General features: G+C 40.9%; 1 pseudogene; it reads left to right on the forward strand.

Annotated features, from left to right (window-relative positions):
* Positions 1-1,857: 1,857 nt before the first annotated feature.
* Positions 1,858-8,637, forward strand: LOC143411294 (fibroblast growth factor 23-like; annotated as a pseudogene).
* The last annotated feature ends 13,989 nt before the right edge of the window (positions 8,638-22,626 follow it).

Here is a 22,626-nt window from a genome sequence, read left to right on the forward strand (position 1 = left end):
CCTCCATTAGATTGAGACAGGATCATATCTCATTCTCTTTTAATTAACAACAATGTCTAGCTTTATGCTTTATTCTTATCTGTAGTATATGCTCAGTAAAATGAGAAACTGAAAGAATGGCAGTCTTCCTGGGGCATGTTTTTCTGGAAACTCTGGAAGGGAATGGGACAGTGAGCAGCCCAGTGATGGGGCTTGGTTTCTATGTACAAATTCCAGTGTGTGGTTGGTTGCCTCTCCTTGGACTGTATGTGCTAAGACCACCACCACCACCACTACCCCACGGCCACAACCCTGTGTCAGACGCGTAGTTCCACAGGACATTCCTGGGAGCATCCTCTGCAAGAAGGCACCAGTCATAGAGCTAGACACCCCGTGTGAACACTCTGCTGAGGGTGCTTCCAGCACTCTGCCCACCTCTGCTCAGCCAGCAGCCCTGCTAATCCCCATAAGCCTCTGATTTCATCTCCTGCCTATTGGAGAGACCAAGATTACCAGTTCAGTTGCCCTAAATCTCCCAACTAGGGAAACTGAGAAATCGGACCTTGGTATTTTCGGTGACCTCAAAGCCTTGTTTTCCTTTGCCCACTTTGAAATCTTTCCAAATGGCTACTTTGGGTTTTGTGTCCCCGATCCCAGCTCAAATATCTTTCCTGAGGTGGGAGTCTCAGCGGATGCCACTTGCCTGATGGCGTCACATATCTCTATATCGATCAAGACACCCACCTGATGCTGCACACACAGAAAGCACCGGGTACATACACGGCAATTAGAGTTAAAAGGACTGAGGAAACCAAAATGAGTAGACTGGGTGAGAGATGACCAGCCGAGGAGGTGGGATACTACATGACTGGAGCTGGATTTTTGGGGACCGCTGGCTGCCTTCACATTTCCTGGTGGAAGTGGGACAGGTCATCAGATGACCCAGTGTCTAGATAACTTTTGCCCACACATCACTCACTTTTGGGAGCACTGGTCTGAAATTGAGGGGTGTGTGTACGTGTGTGTGTGTGTGTGTGTGTGTGTGTGTGTGTAACTGACGTGCCTTCCGTGAGCCTCAGGAGTCTCTGCACTTTCTTTGAATGGCTGATTACAACACAGAGGATGTGGACAGTGGAGTTTTTCCTGTTTGATGTCACGCTGCTACCCTTTAAAAGTCTGAGGGGGGAAAGGAGGGAATCCAGCCTAGGATCCTCACTCTGCTATTTGCCAGAACAGAGAAGACAGGGCTAGGCCTGGGGAGTCAAGGAGAGAGTGTCAGGTTTCAAACTCAGCACTAGCCATTCAGAAAACAGCGATGTTCTGCTGCCTTTCCTATCCTCTACTATCCCCCCTCCCCCCTCCCCTCCCCTCTTCTCTCTCTACCCCCTCTACTGTAGTTCATTTCTCCCCCTTATATTTTTCCTCCTTTTTCCTCACTTCCTCTTGTATGTAATTTTGTATACCCCTGAGGGTCTCCTTCCATTTACATGCAATTTCCCCAGAATACAACAGACACCAGAATGGCAATATGTAAATCAATGGTTGTGCAACTGATGTGATTCTGCAATCTGTATATGGGGTAAAATGGGAGCTCATATCCCACTTGAATCAAAGTGTGAAATATGATATATCAAGAACTATGTAATGTTTTGAACAACCTACAATAAAAATTAATTAAAAAAAAAGAAAAAAGAAAAAAAAAAAGAAGATAGTTATTAGGGGCTGGGATTGTGGCTCAATGGTAGAGTGTTCAATTCACATGTTCGAAGGTTTGATCTTCAGCACCACATAAAAATAAATAAATAAAATAAAGTTATTGTGTCCAACTACAACTAAAAATAAATATTTAAGAAAAAAAAAAAAGAAAAGAAAACAGCGATGTTGGGGACCCACCTCAGGCTTCTGGTCTGGGCTCTTTGCGGTGTCTGTAGCACGCGCATCATCAGAGCCTATCCCAACACCTCTCCACTGTTGGCCTCCAACTGGGGCGGCCTGACTCACCTGTACACCGCCACAGCCAGGAACAGCTACCACCTGCAGATCCACAGGGACGGCCAAGTGGATGACACACCCCATCATACCATCTACAGTGAGTAGGGGCTTCAGGCTGGGAAGTTGGGAAATGGGGGAACTCTCCTTTGTCTACCTGGGGGGGAAGCCTTGGGGTAGACCAGAGGGCTAATCCAGCCTGGTAGCCTCTTTGCTTTGAACCCCTTAATGGTATCTGTAGGCTTTTTGTAAAACCTTAGGGGCAGGGGAAAGGTGGTATTGTGGCACATGCCTGGTAGCTCCAGAGGCTGATACAGGAGGATCTTGAGTTCAAAGCCAGCCTCAGCAATTTAGCCAGGCCCTAAGCAACTCAGCAAGACCCTGTCTCCAAATAAAATATAAAAAAAGGGTTGGGGATGTAGCTCAGAGGTTAAGTAAGCACCCCAGGGCTAAATCCTTGGTACCAAAGAAAGAAAGAAAGAAAGAAAGAAAGAAAGAAAGAAAGAAAGGTATGCCCACCTCCCTAATTAGTATTTACTAATTTCTTTCAACACGAATAATTTAATAATTTGTCTTGACTAAAATACTCTTCCCATAATAGAAACCACTTGTACTTTGCCTTGTCCCAAGATTAAAAAAAAAAAAAATGTACAGAAAGACAGGCAAGGTATCTAAAAGGAGAAGAAGCCAGATAGATGATCAATAGACACTAAGTTTTAGTTCATCAACTTTGAACAGGGCTAACTAGGGATGTTATGAAGATTCCTGTATCATTCCAAGGATTGGAATAGATGAATTCAGAGGTTCTTTCCAACTCTGAGCTTCTAGTATTCGGATTTTGTTAAAATTATTAAGAAGAAATGTATTAAAGGCAGATTGCCCAGATACATTGTCTTGGTGAGTCTGACCAGGTATACAATCTATTTGTCCACTCATCTGTCCATCCATGCATCCATCCATCCATGTATCCATCCAACAGGTTTATGAGGTGCTTCAGTGGTGCCCCATAAAGGTACTCAGTTCTGGTCAGTGGAGCTGAAAGGTGTCTAATCAGTGACAAATTGAGCTATCTGCAACCTCATTGACAAAATGAGACAACCAGAATGTTTTTAAAGATTGGGTTTGATGAAGGTTGGATAACAGTCCACAATAGTCTGTCAAGTAGCTGTGATTCAAATGACCATCCTTTGCTGTGTGCCTAGGTAAGAGACAAAGGAATTAGAAGGGAGATGGGTATGAAGAAGGGTGTTCTATTTTTGGAGAACATGTTAAAATTACTCTAAGAATTCAGAAAAATACAAGATGATCCAATGTAGTTCAAGCAGAAGAAATGAAAGAGCAATCAAATCTCTATTTCAACAATGGAGGTGTCTCATGCCTATGACCTTGGAAGGGCATGGGATTTGGGATTCAGATGTCCTCTAGGTTATTTACTACCTGTGTGGCCCTGAACCAGTTACATTGGAGAATGCACTCAACACTAGATGCATTAAAATGACTAAGAAGCAAAATGGACTGAATGGACTTCAGATTTGTGTGTGTGTGCGCACACACACACACACACACACACAATTGTGTTCAGGTTTGTTTTGTCTGACATACAAGCCATCCAAGTGTTGTTTTTTTCTGGGGAGGGGGAAGACGAACACACTAGCTTGGGATGGGTGACTCAGAGTCAGGGCTACAGGAGAGGCACTTACTTTCCCTAATTTATATAAGCTTTGGTGATGTTCCATCAATTATCAGGTGAATTTTTAAAAAAGGGGAAAAAGTGTGCATTAAGATTAAGTTATCAAGAAAGGAAAGAAGAAACACTAATGCATGTAGATAAGTCTGGTAAAAGATTTTGGATGACATCATCGATAAACATAAAGCAGTGCTCTCCACACTGATGGAAAAAAATGTTATTTTCCCTTCCCAAATAATTATACATTTCCAGTGAAATCTGATTCCTTTTACTATTGTGTTTTAGTAGATCACTGATTAAGGGTTGAGTGTTCAACCCCTCTTGGAGTCACTGATCTTAATAAAATGAAATTATCTATGAGATTCTACCAGAGCCCCTGGGGTTCACTGAGCTGAAGTCAGGTGGCTTCCCCAGTACCTACACACTTGTTCCACAGTGAACAAGTCCACCCTCCTATTCTCCATTAACCTAACTCTGTAGAAACAACAGGAAATAGACGCTCATTACTATTAATTAATATCCCATTCTTTTTTATTCTCCCTGAGGTGTTGGGGATCTCACATATACTAAGCAAGAGTTCAACCACTGAGCTGTACCCCCTGCCCACGCTTAGTTAATATCAATTCCTGGATCCTAATATTTTTGCTTCCTCCATTCTCCAATTCTTCTGTACTGGAAGCTGAACTACTCAGGGTCTTTAAGCCTTCTTCATAGTTTATCTTTTGAGGCGCTCAAAACCCTTTACATTTACCATCTTATTTATCACATACTGGCTATGAAAGTAGAAATAAGCAGATAATGTTCTACTTTTTAGCAGAAATTGAAATGAAACAGTAATAGTAACAATTACTTTCTGAATGGCATTTAGAAAGTTCTTTAAATGGGTGAAAACTCATCTCATTACATCCTCAGCAAGACTAGAGGTGGTTTAAACACCTCCATTTCAGACATGAAAAACAAAAGTTAAAGAATGTAACTGGTTCAGGGCCACACAGGTAGTAAATAACCTAGAGGACATCTGGATCCCAAATCCCATGCCCTTCCAAGGTCAGAGGCATGGGACACCTCCATTGTTGAAATAATGTTCCTTAAGCCTGTCAGGTGCCAACGGGGAGAGCAGATGACTTCCACGGCCAGAGTGCTTTTTTGCTTCTTTCTGCTGAAATTTCCCTTGGATGTGTGCAGACTGAGAAAACATGCCTACTAAAAACACAAAGGGCAGAAAATCCATCTAAATTACATTTTCTAAACTTTCACATTGGCTTACATTGGTTTGATTCAAGAGCCCGTGTACCCCACCCCACTTCACCCCAACCCACAGTAGCTGCAGGTTGTTTTCTACTGGGACTGGCCCTGGACCAGGAGCATGTCCAGTGCTGGCCCCAAGCATCAGACCAGCATGAGGATCGCATGTGGGTTTGGCACAAACAGCAGGTCAGCTGCACCATGATGCCCAACACTGTCAAGGCCCTTAGCAACCATTAACCCATTCAATCCTTGTGATAACTTACAATGTGGGCAGGACGGCTGTACTTTTGTTCATTTCACAGCTGAGGAAACCCAGGCTAAAACAAAGTTACCAGGAGCCCACAAGTTCTTAAAGTGGTAGAATTGATAGCAGAGTCCAAGTCCCTGCACCCCAGGGGCACTGAAACTTGGTGTTTTCGGGACCTACAGCATGTATTTTGCATTTTTGCCTTCTCATACTTGTGATGAATCCTGCTTTATCATTTAAGTTGGGATGCTTCTACTACTACTAAAATAATATTAACCGCAATATAACAGCTATTTTGAGAATTCTAAATGTGAAAAACACTTAGACTGCAACCACTCCAAAATCATTAGTAAGTGTAATTTTTTTCTCCATAGGACTAAAAAGCCATAGGGTGGAAACTACCTCTTATATATTCCTTATGTTTTTCCTCAGAGTTTAACCACAAAATTGACCATACATTTGAAACACATAGACAGTCACCAATTTGGAGGAATTTAAATATCTTCTGTACCTCCCACACCTCACCACACTTTCCAGAAGCTTCCCTGGAGGCTAACCTTCAGTCAAATAAATTAACTGCTCTTCTTGGCTCTCTTCTGTTCCCTTTCTTCTGGGTTTGCTTCCACCCTCCAGCCCTGTGTCCCACGTCATTCCAACTTCAGTCCTCATCAGGCTCAGTCTAATCATTGCCCAGCCACTCTCCCCCCAGAGGTCTTTGTATTGAGCCCTCACAGGGTAGGAGAGGAGCCCAGGACTTCAAGTCACCCCAAGGCTCCCCCAGAGGCTCCACCACTTGCTAGGCACAGATGATGGACATTTACAACCTCTCCAGGGGGTGTTTGAAGAAAACAGATTCTAATTCCTGGCTGGGAAACCCCCCTTAACCACCACCATGGGGTGGGGGGGGGCTGTCAAATGAAGTCAAATGAGATGCACACAGAAATCCCCTGGTAGGCCAAAGGAAAGGTTTGGGTTTTTTTGTTGTTGTTGTTTGTTTGTTTTTTGACAGGAAATGTGAGACTCTCTAAACAAGCTAGATCCCTGAAAGACATCTTAGCATAGAAATAAAAAATAACAAAAGCAAAAAGCTTGGGAGGACATGTCCACTACCACAGACATTAAGAGGTATTCGCCAGGCAAGGGGAGAAATACAGTTCAGGTGGAGAGAAGAGAAATGTGTGTGGGGAACAGGAAAAAGAAAGTGGTGAGGGGCTGGGGCTGGGGCTGGGGCTGGGCGGTAGCGCACTTGCAGGGCGTATGAGAGGCACTGGGTTCGATTCTCAGCAGCACATATAAATACATGAACAAAATAAAGGTTCATCAACAGCTAAAAAAAATATTAAAAAATAAAAAGAAGAAAGTGGTGAGCTCCATGGTCCCCATACAGGTAAGAGGATGAAGTGGGAGGTGAATGAGCAGGGAAAGGGGCCACAGGAAATGAGGGGGAACAAGCAGGAAGGGAGTTATGTGAAGTCTTCCCCACAAGGAGGTTTCATGAGGTGGAAACTCGAGTCTGTGACCTGAATAATTTTCTCCACAGGTGCCCTGCTGATCAGATCAGAGGATGCTGGCTTTGTGGTGATCACAGGTGTGATGAGTAGCAGATTCCTCTGTATGGATTTCAGAGGCAACATTTTTGCATCAGTGAGTTTCTTTTTATGTTGGTCACCATTTGCAATTATTTCTTTGGCAGAGCATAGACTTTCTAGTTTAAAGGCTCTACTTGCAGTGTCCCTGGGTGATCTGTTTTCACTTAGTACTTTATCCAGACTAAGTATCAAATGTGCACCTGTATGGGGTGGGGGTTACAGCCTGGTTCTGCGGCCCAGGCTTCCTCCAGTCTGTTCTGCCTACTATTTCTACTTTTGCATCTAGTGTGGCCCCCTAAATGTATTTGTAGATTCTCAGGTTGTGTAAATTCATGCTGCAACATAGATTAGAAAACGTTGAAAGGCCAGTGGTGTCTTCTGGAATCTGTTACCAACTGTGACCTTGGGCAAGTCCTCTCACTTCTCCAGTCTCTTCCCTTGGAAAAAGTGAAGTAGAATGGACCACATGATCTGTGATGCTCCCTCCCATTAAAGATCTCTTAATTAACTACCTGTGCCCTAGTGGGGATCTCTGGTCCTTAAGACTGGTAAGCACAGGGTTTCCCAAGTAAAGCTTGCTGTGTAGTCCAGAGGATTTTGAGATGGTCAAAGAGAAGGATTGTTTACCCTAGGATTCTGTTACCAACCAGCATACCCACTAGGAATTTCTTGAGAGTGAGGACTTTATTTTGTTCCCTGCTGTGTCCCAGGACCAACATCTATCTGGTCAGAGTGGATAAACACCGGCTGAGCCCATACAGGCATATAGATCATCCTCATCTGTACAAATACTTTGTGGAGTTTGAGGATTAAGTGGAATAGTATATAAAGGCCCTCATAGGAACTCAATAAAACCTAGTACTAGTAGTAGAATGAGGATTTAAACCCAATTCATATGTTAGCAAGTTCATGTCCCTAATCCCCCAAGGTCATTCTCTCTCCATTGTCAGTATCCTCATTCATGTTTGACCCAACACTACATCCCATCTCCTCCTTTCTCCAGGCAAGGAGACACACACAAGCCAACTTTCAGCCAAAACAGCTCTAAAAGGTGGAAACTTGGGGGGGGGGGGGGGGATTGTTAACCCTCCCTCCAGAAACTAGGCACAAGGAGTGTCCCCGTTCGTCTCTGGGCCCAGCCCTAGCAAGCCAAGTGCCAGGCCTGCCCAGGTCTCAGGCACTGAGTTGTAAAGACCCAGAGCACAGGTTTTCTAGTCTAAAGACTGGAACCATATTTAGTGCTTGGAGAGCTTGGAGTGCATTAGTGGAAATCCGTTGTTTTCCAAGAAAGGAGCCAAGTGAAAGCTGAACAGGCAAAACACTCCCAAGCTTCGGACAGGGTACACAGGCGCCTGAGCCCTTGGGGGGCAGGGTACACAGGCGCTGAGCCCTTGGGGGCCTGGGGTCAGGCCCTCACCCAGCCAGCCTTCACCCACTGCCCTCTCGCCCCTCCAGCATTACTTCAACCCAGACAACTGCAGGTTAAAGCACCAGACGCTGGAGAACAGCTATGACATCTACCACTCCCCCCAGCACCACTTCCTGGTCAGCTTGGGCCGGGCCAAGAGGGCCTTCCTGCCAGGCATGAACCCGCCGCCCTACTCCCAGTTCCTGTCCCGGAGGAACCTCGTCCAGCTGATCCACTTCAACACCCTGACGCCGCGCCGGCCGCACACCCGGAGCGCAAGGACGACTCGGAGAGGGACCCGCTGAACGTGCTCAAGCCCCAGCCCCGCATGACCCCGGCGCCGGCCTCCTGCTCCCAGGAGCTCCCGAGTGCCGAAGACAACAGCGTGGTGGCCAGCGACCCCCTGGGCGTGCTCCGGGGCACTAGGGTCAACACGCAGGCAGCGGGCATGGGCGTGGAAAGGTGCCACCCGTTCCCCAAGTTCATCTAGGGAAACCGGAAAGAATCCTCCTTAACCAACCTTTCCGCCCACTCAGCTTTCTCTAAAGGACCCAGCCCCCTTCACACTCCAAGGTCAAGGTGGAGGTGATGCGTGCAATCCCTGCTTCCCTCCATTCCCTTTCCCGCAGGTCCCCTGAGAATCAGCCTTTGCCGCCTGAGTACTGGGGTTTCATTTCCCCCACCCTACACCCCCGCTTCTTGGTATAAGAAACCCCATCAGGTAAATGTCCCATTAAAGGGAAGAAAAGGGATTCCAACCACCCCCACTTCCCTTCCCTATGCCTCTCCTCTACATCAGTCTAGCATTTAGAAAAAGCAGTGGCAGGTTGGGTTTTCATGGTGTGGGAAGGCGCCATCTAGCAGCTTCTCCAGCGCTCTGTGTTGCTTATCTGGATCCTACTGGCATTTGAGTTTGCACACCTTGACATTAAGAGCTGAACCAGGCGAGTTGATGAGAACACTAATTTCAAGTTTTGGTTCTGCCTGGAGTATCTCTGGGGGAAAAGCTACCAAAGGAGACTGAGGTGGGCTGGTCAAAACAACATGGAGAATGCTCTGGGAACTGAAGCAGAAAGCTCCACCCCTTTGCAGAGTGGCTGCGCTCTGCCTCCCTCTCTCCTTTTACACAACCAGAGCCAGAGGACCAAGAGTGATTCTGCACTAGTTCCTAAGTGCCTGATAATTTTGCCTCATTCCTTGGCCCCATTTTTGGCTTTAATGAATTAGGCCGAAAGAATAAGATTAGTTTTTGGTTCATGAAAATCTACCCCACCCGACAGGATTTTGCAAAAGGGAAACACATTCGCTCTCTCCTAAGAGGCATTTAATTATGCCTCTACTTGCAGGTTGAGTAATACCTTTGACATGAATTTCAAAAATGTGTCGGGGAAGGGGCCCAGAGATACTGCAACTGCTCTGGGTTGGACTTTCCATGGACTAAAAAAATACAATTTTCTTGTAAGTGAAGTGAAATAAAGGACTTGGGGCAAGAAGTCTAATAACCAGGTTATAGAAGAGGCAGAGGTGGCTACAGGATTAGTTACAGCACTCCTAGGCTGATGGCAGGCTCTCCATCCACTTGGAAGTTCCTGGGGCATTATGTTAAGAGAGCTTTTAGTCCCAGGAGCCCCAGTGCTGTGCTGAGGAAAAATTAGCCAGACTTAGAGAAAGCTGAGGTGTGCCGGATGGGAACTAACGCTCAGCCCTCATCTTAGTCTTTCCCAGTGACTTAGACTCTACCTGCACGGTCCCTCTTTTCCTACCTCTATTTAAAATGACCACCTAAAGTGCAGAATATTAACAAACTAGATTCCAACTTCTTCCCACCTTTTATTTTTCCTGCCACCTTCATGTACCCAGACTAAAGATTGATCCATTCTTTTTCCTGATCAGAGAAACACTGGACGACGACTTTGACCTGATGATTTTGAAGGACTAGTTCCTATACTCAAACTGTGTAGAGCTGCATATACAGTGGGGCATGGTGAATAATTTCTTTCATGCTTTTCATTTCCTGTTGGGGACATTGTCTTGTACAGTAGCTATAGATGCTCTCTCCCCTTCCTCATAATTAGATGGGAAATCCCAAAAGGACTTTGGTAGAAAACTGATTGTAATCTCAGAAACCCAGGACCGCCATTGGGGGTCTTCTTTTTGGCAGAGCCAAGGTAGCCCCTGCAGTTCCTTGTGTCCCTTAGCATATGGCCATATTTATTTATTTATTTGGAAGATTTTGCCTATCACTCTGTATTTATAGATATTTATAAAAATGTAATCCCACCTTTTCCTTCCTTCCATTTAAAAGAAAAAATAAAATTTCTCTCAGCTTCTGTTACTTTTCTCTGCATTACTACATAAAAGCATGTTGGGATGTGAGAATTAAAGGGTTTATGGGAGGGGAGCATTCAGAAAATCTGGAGTAAGGACAATCAAAAAAGGTTATCAGAATTTTTAAATATGCAAAGTTTTTTTCCATTCATAAGCACACTTAATTTTTATTCATCTTAATCATTGAAAACAATAAAATTTTATCAATACTGGATTTCAGAGCACTCTAGTCCTAAAGTAGCCCCTTAAAGGAGAGAGAATTTCTAATTTGAAAATGTACACTGACACAACCACATCAATACCTCCCTAAACCAGGTGTTTTGCTGTGTTATTCAGATTTCCACCACTAAGACAAATCCTGAGATAAAAGATTTAATGTGAGTCATAGTTTGGGAGGTTCCAGTCCATGATCCAGAGGACATCTTGCTTTTAGCTCTTTGGTTGGGGGATAGCACATCAGGGCATGATGCAAAAGCACTCACCTCATGGCCAGGAAGCAAGAGAGGAAGAGGCATCCCTTCAAAGGCACACCCCCAATGACCTACGACCTCCCTCTATGCCCCACTTCTGAAATGTTCCTCCACCTCCCCAAGAGTACCACAGGCTGGGGACTGAGCCTTCAACACATGGGGCTTTGGGGACATGCAAGATCCAAACTATAGCAAATGCACTTAACGCAGTGTTACAGTCCTGTGAGATGTGATAGCAGCCAGCAAGGTAGAATCTACTTTCTCTTTCTGTAGTTAGTGTTCTCAACATTCCTTCTTTAACCTCCATCTGCAAAGATGCTTATTACACATCTGAATCTCTCCGTTCAAGTTCACATGGGCTCAAGCCTAGTTGTTACCTAACTTTAGCCTGCTTCTCGCTTTTAATAATGACTGTGGAAGAACTCAGCATAGGGGCCACCATTTTGATTGGCATTCAAATGACTTCTGACAAAGTCTACACACAGAATTTTGTTCTGATTATGTCCCTTTTAAGAGTCTGGGTGCCAGAGTCTTCCAGATTACAGAGTAGAGCATGGGAGAGTCACTAGATAGATATAGGAGCATAGGGAACAGGCTTTATTTCTTAATCACACAAAACAGACTTATCAAAGGCAGGTTATTACTGTTTCAAAAGCAGTTTTTTCCCCCCAGACGTTTTATAAAAACGAATGACTTGGCGTGAGCTTGTAGGTTTTACCCCTCCATGGTATTTCAGAAATAAAAGGGATGGGGCAGGTGTTTCTTAACTTTGCTCCTGGATCACGACACCTGAACACCTACAAAAGTAGGTAGAGCAGCACTAAAATGATCATTTGGGAATAATCAGACTTTTGCTCCCTCATAGAAAGAGAGTTAAACCTTGAAGAAGAGAAAAAAAAACAGACTGAATATTTCCCACCCACAGACTACAAGAGTTCCTTTCTTTTCCTATAAATTTCTCCCTTACATAAAGAAAAGAACAGCTGAAGTTTAACTGAAAACAATTGGTGGGGTGAAGACAGGAGAGACTAAGGGAAGAAAAAAGTGACTATATCTTGTGTGTGTGTGTGTGTGTGTGTGTGTGTGTGTGTGTGTGTGTTTGTGTACATGTGCATATTCTTGTGTGTGGTGTGTAGTCAGTTTTTTGATACATAAAAGTCTGCGTGATTACCAATCCTTGCTGAATAAAGATATCACTGTAATATAGGTGTTTGCTTAGAGACTTATTGTTTATACAGAACTTTTTTTTAACATCTTAACTCATTTAACATTGAATATCACATAGCTTTTCATTTCTAGGATAATTGACTCGCCCTCCTGCCAAAATTTATAAATAGAATAAAATATGAGGCAGTCCTTTCAAGCATGGAGTAGCACAGGACTATGATCCTTGGAAGAAAGGAGACTCACAAGTTGAATCCCATGTTTCCTAGCTTTCTACTTTAGGAATACTTGAGAGCCTCAAAATAGGGAGATGGTCCCAAGCAGAGTGGTGATCGTTCTTACTGAGCTGAGGAAGCAGATGGATTTGTGGGGCAGGGTAGCTGGAAAGAGGGAGCTATGAAAAAGGGAGTTTCAGAAAAGGTCATGAGCATTCACTGCAGGTCTTTAGCCAAAAACCGAGCAGCACATACACAGGTGAGGCATCCTAAGAAAGATCACTGGCTATAGCACTAGGAGATGGACAGCAAGCCACGCCAGAGACCACACAACACTGAAAAATATCGAAGATTCACCAAGCCAGGTTAAAAGAACTTACTGAGTGCATTGACATTCAAAAGCCTGTCTTAGTCTAAGGACTAAGCTCTAGAGAAAGGAAATATACCCTAAAATTAAATTCAAAACTGAAATAGACTTCCTCTAATAGGATTGTAATAATAATATTAATGACAAAACTATAAGGATTGGGCAATAATTTAACTGACTGCCAGAACAAAGCTCAATACCTTTTAAAGGAAGATGTCATGATCCAGACTCAATACATGATGTCATCTACATCAATAACAGCAACAAAAACTATACATGAGAAGACATAGTTGCCTTATGTTTGCCACTAACCCACAGTCAAGAGAAAACAGTCACTAGAAACCAATCTAGATGTTAGAATCAGCAGGTAAGAACTTTAAAGCAGCTTGAGGATATTAAGAGAAGTCATGATCATAATAAATAAACAGATTGGGAATCTCTACAGAGAAAGAAAAAAGAACCAAACAAAAATTCTAGAATTCAAAAACAAACTATCTGAAATGAAAATTTTACTGAATGAGCTTAACATCAGATTGAAGATAAGAGAAGAACAGGTCATTTAAGATAAAGAATGTTAATATAAACTATCTTATGTAAAGAACATTAATATAAAATTGTCTTATCTGAAGAACAGACAAAAAAATAAATTTAAAATAGCAAATAGAGCCTCAATAATCTGTGAGACATCACCAAGTTGCACAACAAATGTGTAAGCTGAGCCCCAGAAAGAGAAAAGAACAAATGTCAGAAAATTAGAAATATTTGAAAATAAGATGATTGAAAAGTTTCCCAAATTGGTTTAACATAAATGTACTGGTATAAGTAGATCAGAAAACCCCAAGCAAGAAAAATACAAAGATCATACTTGGATTGACTATATTCAAACTTAAGAAAACACTGAAAGCTGGTACTAAAAAAATGATACTTAAATATCAGGGAACAACTATAGAGTAATGGAAGAAATAATTCTAATCAATTTTCAAAAACCATGAAAATCAGAAGACAATGGCATGACACATTGAAAAGGTTGAAAGAAAAGATACCTATTCAAAATTACATAGGCAGGAAAAATACACTTCAAAATGAAGGCGTAATAAAAACTAAGATAAATTGTTACTAGGCTGAAAATAAATCACACCAGATGAAAATTTAGAATTAAAGAAAGCTTACTAGAAAATTGTAAATTTAAATAATTTAATACATTATGTACTTTCTTCCCCTGATTTCTTTAAAAGACTGCTTAAGGCAAAAACTATGATACTATGGGGTTTATAACATATGTAGATATAAATATATGGAAAGGGCAAGTGAAATGATTTGTGCACATGATTATAATTATATGTGAGAAAGTAAGACCAGTTTCTAAATGGACTAATAAGTTATAATCCCTATGATGGCCACTAAAATAATAATTTAAAAAGAGGTATGAGTAACAAACCAACAGAAATATTAGAATACAAAAAATATTCAATTATTCCAAAATAAGGAAAGAAAGGAGGAACGGCAGAACTAAAATCAAATGGGACAAACAGAAGGTTGGTAGACTAAATCAGATCAATTTGATAATAACATTAAATATAAATAAGCTGAACACTGCAACTAAAGGCAGAAATGATGGCTTAGAAAAAATATCCAACTATCTGCCTATAAAAGAAGCACTTGAAAGAATGAAAAGATCTCCAGCATAAACAGTGAGCATAAAAAATAGAAACTTACTACACTAATGTCATACAAAATAGGCTTCAAGTTAAGGAATACTGCTATAGAGAAACACTTTGTAACTATAAAAGGTCCAGTTCATCAGGAAGACATTAAAGTCATAATGCTTATGTCCCTAAAAACAAAGAAACAAAATACAGAAAGCAAAACTGACAAAACTGAAAGGAGAAACAGACAAGTCCAAACCTTAGCTGGAAATATATACACCCCTCTCCCAGTAATTGATTAAGCAGGTAACAAAAAAACAGTAAGGATATAAGTATCTGAACAACCTTGTTAACTAACTTCATTGAGTTGACATTTATAGACCACTAAATGCAATAACTAGAGAATACATTCTCTTTCCAAGTACAAATCAATGTCCATCAAGATAGGTCATGTGCTAGGCCAATAAACAAGTTCCTATTGACTTAAAATTCAGAAGCTCTCCTGCCATTTGATTAGAGATCAATAACTGGCAGACAGTTGGGAAATCCTTAAATATGTTAAATGAAAAATAGCACATTTATAACTAATACATAAATCAAAGAACAAACTAAAATTAGAAAATATTTCTAATAAATGATAATGAAAACACAATACATCAGAATTTGTGATATGGAGCTAACAGCGGTGCTTAGAAGAAACTCTATATTTTAAAAGCTTATATTAAAAAAAAAAAAGGAAGATCAAAATCATCCTAAGTTTCTTCCTTAAGAAACTTGGAAGGGGAAAAAAAAAAGGAAATTAGGTCTCAAAGAAGTAGATGGAAATAAATAACATAAAAAGAAGAAATCAATAAATTAGAAAACAAATGAAAGGTTGCTTTTAAAAAAAAACTAACACAATCGAAAAATCTTTAGCAAGGAATATTAAGAAAATATGAAATGCCGGTATGAATAACAGAAGAGAGGAAATCACCACATATCCTTCATAAACTAAAAAGATAATATGTGAACTTCAAAAATAACTTTATGCTAAGAAATTTGACTTCAAGGAAAAAGATAAATTGTTTAAAAAGTGTGAACTTACCAAAACTGACACAAGATGACAAAATGGCCCTATATCTATTTAAAAAGTTAAAATAATTACCAAAACAAAAATCCCACAAAGAAAACTCCAGGTTCAGATATCTCATTAGTGAATTCTAGTAAACATTTCAAATAACACCAGTCCTACCCAAATGTTCCAGAGGAGTAGTGCCTCCCAGCTTACTTTATAATGACAGAATGAACTTGATTCCAAAATTTGACAAAGAAATTACAAAAAAAAATACAACTATATTGGGCTGGGGATGTGGCTCAAATGGTAGCGCGCTCGCCTGGCATGCGTGTGGCCCGGGTTCAATCCTCAGCACCACATACAAACAAAGATGTTGTGTCTGCCGAAAACTGGAAAATAAATATTAAAAAATTCTCTCTCTCTCTCTCTCTCTCTCTCTCTCTCTCTCTCTCTCTCTCTCTCAAAAAAAAAATACAACTATAAATCATCCTTACAGATAAAAATACAAAATCCCTAACAAAATAGAGAAAACCAAATCCAACAATATATTAAAATGATAACAATACATCAGAACCAAGTAGGATTTATTCCAAGAATGAAAGGTTAACGTTTGAAAGCCAGTATCATTCACATTCACGTTTTCTCCCAATGTAACAAAACAAAGGAGAAATATCACCATCATCAGTCCATAGATGCAGGAAAAAATTACACAGAATTTAATATTCATTTGTGACAAAACTCTCAGCAAACTAGGGATGTAAGAGAATTTCATCCACCAATAAAGTGCACCTATGAAAAACCTGCAGCTGACATATCTTAACATAGCTTAACATCCTGATCTTAATTAGAAACACGGCAAGAAAGTTTTCGTTCACTGCTCCTATGTAACTGTTTTGCAGGTCCTAGGCAATGCAAAGGCAAGGAACAAATGGAATACAAATATTAAAATTTCTCTATTTTCAGATGACACCTTGTCAGTGTATAATACCCTAAGGAGTCTACAAAGCAACCCTCAGAACTAAAATAAAACTAAAAATAATATGCAATGTGAGCAAATTCACTACACATAAAAAATAGGCAGGTGTAGCTCAATGGCAGTATTGTGCTTAGCATGTTTTAGGCTCTCGTTCAGATCCCAGCACCAAAATAAGTACGTAAGTAAATAGGCTGTTAAAAAGCAGCATGAACAATTGGAAAGTAAAAGTTTAATGTGAGGATTCCATCCATAACAAGGTCACATACTCAAGCACAAACAAAAACATAAAATAATTATGGGCATATTTAACAAAATACGTATTATGAAGCATCATGGAGAGAAATTAAAGTCATCAATACTTGGGGAGATCCATGATCTTCCTGATTTGGAAGATTCAACATTGCTAGGTCAGAGTCTCCACAGGCAGGCTATTAAATGGACAAGCTGATTTACAATGCACATCAAACAAGAGGACCTAGTTAGTTGATTGAGCTGGCTACATACACAAATACTTACAGATCTGTATCTGTACATGGTGTTTTAGTTCGCCTTTTCATCCCTGTGACCAAAAGACCCGACAAGACCAATTTTAGAGGAAGAAAAGTTTATTTGGGACTCCCAGTTTTGTAAGTCTCAGCCCATAGATGGCCAACTCCATTGCTCTTGACTCAAAAGGTGAAGCAGAACATCACAGCAGAAGTGTGCAGAGGAGGAAAGCAGCTCAGGACACGGCAGAAAAGGAAGCAGACAGTGAGCTCCACTCACCAGGGACAAAATATATAGCCCAAAGTCATATCTCCAGGGACCCACCTCACATCCTGACTGCCTAAAGGTACCTCTCAGTTAATTCCTATTAGTAGGTTAATGTTCTGATTAGGTTTAGGCTCTCACAACTCAATTGATATACCTCTGAACGCCCTCTCATTGTCTCTACATGAGTTTTGGAGGGAGACCTCATAGTTAAACCATGACACAAGGTTAACAGACACACATATTTTCTTGCTCAGTCAGCTGAGAAGAAGGCTTAAAAGAAATAACACTCAAAAGAGTAATGAGCACACCTGACACCCAGACCTTGGTTTTAATGTCATTCTCTAATAAAAGGAACCATAGCTTTTTGAAGAAATGGCTGATTTAAGGGACTGGGACACAAAATAAAGCAAGATGATCCTGGAGTGTCTTGTACTGATGGAAAGTATGGAAGTGCTAAAAACAAAAAAAAAAAAACAGCCTGAGATGATGGAGGTAGAGGCCAACTGAAAGAGTTCCCAATGGCTAAAGTGGAACAATCTGAGCAACAACAATAGTATTATGGAATTTTAGCCCAGTACAAAACACCATTCACAAGTCCAGCTGATTCCAATGACTGAAAGAATACGTAAATCAACAGAATGAGAGGCAAACCTTCCTTTCACGGAATTCTGGGTAATTTCAGTTGTCCTGTGTCCTCAGGCTCCTCTAGACTTAAGCGTTTCCATTCTCTAAGTCCTCGCTCCTTGAGGGCACACATCTATTTCCTTCCAAGGAATGTTGTTGAAAAAGATGGAAAAAATAAGCAATCCTGCTTCAGGGGAACCTGTCAGATATTACCTTACCCACATAACTGAGGCCAACACCAACAATCAAATGAAACAAGTTGTGTTTATAGTGGGCTGCTGATATGATAAAATGAAAATGATCTTTCTTCCAAAAACTCACAATTACAGTCTAATTCTGGGGAAGACACCAGACAAATTCCAACAGAGACAACAAAATATCTCGCCTGTATTCTTCAAAACTTCCAGGATCATGAAACAAATAAAACACAAAGAAAATATAGAAACTGATGTCAATTTTTCTGATTTGATATTTATTCCCACATATATAAAATTGTGTATATGTCTGGTGCTAAAGAGTAAACTCAAAAGTTATACTTACAGGCACCCACAGAAAGATGGGGGAATAGTTAAGGAGTAATAGTTATAGAACCCTGTTATAATTTGGCTCTGAAACGTCACCCGAAGGCTCATGTGTTAAGGCCTGGACCCCAGGGTTGTTCTATTGAAAGGTGGTGGGACCGTTAAGAGGTGGGGCCTACAAGGAGGTTTTAGACCCTTGGGAATACACCCTCCATTGGGGGCATGCCCTCAAAGGAGATTGTGGAGCCTGCCCTCTTCTCTCTTTTGCTTCTTGGCTATGAGGTGAGGGCTTTCTTCCTCCACAAGTTCCTGCCATGATGTGTCACCTCAACATAGGCCCAAAACAATGAGGCCAACCATGAACTGAAACTTCTAAAATTGTGGGCCAAAACAAACTTCATTTTCTTTATAAGTTCATTATCTTAGGTATTTTCTTACAATAACAGAAAGATGACTAAAACAAGTCCCATTCAATTTCCAGGCTGGTGAGTGCCACCTGCCCTTATGGAGCTGATGATTACGCCTGAGTGTATTCATCTAGAAGATCTGTTTGGATGAAATTGTGATTTTTTTCCTTAACAGAATGGAGATACATAACAGAAGCATTTAACTTACAAATCCAACTATGCGTAAATGCAAAAATACATATACATGCTAGTATACATAATATAAAAACATTTATTCTAAATGGTACACCCAAACATTGCATCTCCTGCCCAAGTCAGCCATGGGAAGAGCCTGATTAAAGACCCTGCTGCATCCTCACTTAGTATATTTTACCTTCTGTGCTCCCCTAATGAAAGCCTATAATGTGTTTGGTATGACACTGTAAGAAATTTTAGATAGTTACTATAGTTGTTTGAATATGGAATGTTCCCCAAGGATGCATGTACTGAAGGCTAAGTCCACAGCTTGTGGTGATATTGGGAAGTAATATATCATTTAGGAGGAGGGCCCTAACGGAAGGAAGGTAGTTCACTGTGGAATTCCTTGAAGGGCATATTGGGAGCCTAGCTGCTCCTTCTCTTTCTTGCTCACACTCTTCCTGTGCTTCCTGGCCACCACAAGATGACAATTTCCTCTACCACGCACTACCACCACAATGTGTTGCCTCACCACTGGCCCAAAAACAACAAAGCCAACCAACTGTGGACTCAAACCTCTAAAACTGTAAGCCAAAATAAACTTTTCCTCCTTATAAGCTGTTTATCTCAGGTGTTTTGTTACAATAATGGGAAGCTAACACAATAGGAAAAATAAAGATGCCAGGTAAAACAGGCTTTTAATGGGAAAATAGTTCAGTTAAAAAGCATTAAAGAGGAAGCTGTGTAGGAAATTGAAGTTGAGGGAGTGTCCCTTCCCCTTGCCAGGCCTAGGACTAAACCCAACAGCCAGGGAAGACAAGAGAGGGTGAATATACAGAGCACAGAGAATGTTTAGGGCACTGAAAATGTTCTGTATGACACTTTAATGGTGGATACATGTCACACATTTGTCCAAACCCACAGAATGTACACCAAGTGAACCCTAATGTAAACTGAACTTTTAGGTAACCATCATATATCAATGACTTGTTATTGTTACAAATGGTACCACTCTGGTAAGGCATGTGGATGTTGGGGAAGCTGCACAAGGGTGAGGCAGGGGATATACAGGAAATCTCTGTACTTCCTCCCAATCTTGCCATAAACCTAAAACTTCTCTAAGGAAAAAAAAATGCAGTCAAAACATTACAAACAAAATGACAAAACCTTATTGGGTAAAAGACCCAGAAAAAAAAATGATCTATGACGTTCACAGATGGGAAGAGGACAGTTCTTCTCCAAGTTACTCTAGGAACCCAGTGTCCAGGTTCCTTGTCTATCACTGGGAACTGTCTGACCTGCTAATGTCCCTGGCTGTTTTTTCTTTTCTTTCTTTCTTTTTTTTTTTTTTTTTTTTTTTTAATTGGTTATTCAAAACATTACAAAGATTGCAGAATGGCTGCCTCCAGCATTATGTTCCTATAGCGCCCCCTACAGTCTGTTGTCCACACAGCAACCAGGGTAAGGCTACTGAATAAATTTGATCCTGTCACTCTGCACAAAACTTCCCCAGCCTTCCCAACCTGAGACCAAGACCTTAGCACAGGCCCCTAGTTGGGAGGCCCACACAAGGTTCCACTCCAATTCCATCCCCTTTTCCAGTCAAACCTCCCAAGCATGGTTCCTCCTGGGGCCTTTGTGCTGTCTGTGGGAAGGTTCTTCCAGAGATCATTAGAGCTCACTCCCCTGCCTCTATATGCTGGTACCACCTCAGTCCTTCCTGTTCATCCTGAACAAAGCTTCACATCTCCCTCCAGGCCCCATTCCCCAGCTTTCTTCTTTTTCTTCATAGCACTCACTGCTGTCTTCCTTGAAATTCCACAAAGATGAGGACTGTATTTTGAGCTTCTTGCTTCATATTCACAGTTCTTATAATAGCTTTAGAGTTCTTATGCTATCCTAGGATGTACATACCATACTCAAAAAAATATTTACTGAATGACTAGATAAGTAAAGAAATGCATGTGATTAAAAAAATTGCAACTCAAATTTTCTGAAAACCAATTGATTCTAAAATTTATATGAACAAAGGTATACAGATAACACAAAGATGACCACAAAAATGAAGAAGAGGAAGTACTCACCCTGTGAGACATTCATTTGCAAAACCACAGTAAGACACTGATGTGGAAATACAGAGCACTAAGAAGAGTCCACAGAGAGGCACAGATGGATGTATAAGGGAGTGACAATGATGAATCACAGGACAGGAGACTTTTTATTTTTATTCATTTATTTTATTTTATTTGAGATGAGGTCTTGCAATGTTGCCCACAGTCTTGAATTCCTGGGTTCAAGTGTTCCTCCCAGCTCAGCCTCCTGAGTACTGGGGACTATAGGTGCACCACCATGCAAAAATGCACTGGGGTGGGCTGGGGTTGTGGCTCAACGGTAGAGTGCCTGCCTAGCAAGCTCAAGGCCCTAGGTTCAATCCTCACCATCACATAAAATTAAATAAAGTTTTGTGCCCAACTACAACTAAAATATAAATATTAAAAAAAATGTGCTGGGGTAACTGTTTCACCCACATGGAAAACAACATAAAACTGAATCTACACTTTATACTTAAAAAATAAAATAAAATCCAGGTAATTTTAAAATTTGACATTCAAAAACCCCCTAAAACTATAAGAGAAAAGAAAGAAGATTACTCCACGATTTTATCATGGAGAAGGCTTCTTCAAGATCCAAGTGCACACACACACACATAAAAGAACAAGATATACTGGTTTGACTTGAACAAGCCAATAGAAAACCAGGCTAAGAACATAAACCAGTGAATCAGCAATCTAAGGAGACCGGAACTGTCATTCATTTGGAAAAAAAAATGCTCAGGTTTATTAACAATCACAGAAAAACTGAAAAACTTAATAAAATAGTGAGATAATGTTTTCTACTCATCAGATTAGCAAAAACCAGTTAGATGGTACCGAGTATTGACAAGATATGGAAGGGAGGCATTCTTGGTACTGCCAGTGGCATTGACAAGTAGCACAGCCACCATGAAGAGACATCTGGCACAATTTCCACTCTACACAAGGAGCCAGACTAAAGATTCTTCCTTGTGACAGTGTTTCAATGGAGAAATATTGAAGAGACCTAAATGTCCACTCGTAGAATAATAAACCAAATGTGCTATATTTACTCATGAGAGTACAGTGGTTACAATTAACTAGGTCTATATATATCAACATAGAGAGTGCCCCAACACAGAATAGGTAAAAATAAAGAACACAGATAGCTTGATGATATTTATGTACATTTCTAAAGCACCAAACAATACTGCTGCCTCAAAGACACGGGGTTAACACGAGAAGAAGAGATGAACACATTCACTCACTCACTGCAGTGGTCGCCTCTACAGGGGAACAGCATTGTGAGAATTAATTAAAGGAAACTCTTCTTACATCTCAATGTTTTATTTCTTTGGAGGAAAAAAAAAGAGAAAGGAATTACTTGGGGACGGTGAGAATGAGGATATTATTTGTTCTTTTAGGTTATCATTTCAAGTACTTATTTCTAGTGTACTTCTTCCAATGCTCAAATCCACGCCCTGTTTCCAATCCTGGCAGAAAACATGGTAGTGTGGACACACAGAGAATGCTGAAATATACAACTTTACAAAAGATTTAAATGATATTCAAAGGAGATATCAACCAAAAGTGATCTTAGCCTTAACTGACAGGCTTAGCATTCATCCTCTTGTAAGCTGAAATTTATGGCACTCAGCAACATGATTACTTAAAAGCAAACTACACGTAAGACAATGCCTTCATT

The sequence above is a fragment of the Callospermophilus lateralis genome, chromosome 12 (genome assembly GCF_048772815.1).
Source record: "Callospermophilus lateralis isolate mCalLat2 chromosome 12, mCalLat2.hap1, whole genome shotgun sequence".
Lineage (NCBI taxonomy): Eukaryota > Metazoa > Chordata > Mammalia > Rodentia > Sciuridae > Callospermophilus > Callospermophilus lateralis.